At 63.8% G+C, this 221-nt stretch overlaps 1 protein-coding gene across 1 annotated transcript in view; it reads right to left on the bottom strand.

Annotated features, from left to right (window-relative positions):
• The window catches only part of KCNMB4 (potassium calcium-activated channel subfamily M regulatory beta subunit 4), a 17,488-nt gene that overhangs the window by 16,513 nt on the left and 754 nt on the right, over positions 1–221 (bottom strand). The gene's annotated exons all lie outside the window — the stretch shown is intronic.

Below are 221 nucleotides of genomic sequence, written 5' to 3'. Positions count from 1 at the left end.
TCCCCTCACGGGCCGTTTCTCCTCCCGCCACGACCGCTCTTTCCCTTCACGCGCCGTTTATTCCCCGGCCACGGCCGCTCTTTCTCCTCACGAACCGTCCCCTCTCGCGGACCGTTTCTCCTCCCGCCACGACCGCTCTTTTCCCTGAGGGGCCATTTCTTCCTGTGCCGCAGCCGTTCTTTCTCCTCATGGACCGTTTTTTTCCCCGCCACGGCCGCTCT

This window comes from Nothoprocta perdicaria, unplaced genomic scaffold (assembly GCF_003342845.1).
Source record: "Nothoprocta perdicaria isolate Ctin4 unplaced genomic scaffold, notPer1 scaffold_91, whole genome shotgun sequence".
Taxonomy (NCBI): domain Eukaryota; kingdom Metazoa; phylum Chordata; class Aves; order Tinamiformes; family Tinamidae; genus Nothoprocta; species Nothoprocta perdicaria.
This window is presented reverse-complemented; position numbering and strand designations above follow the sequence as displayed.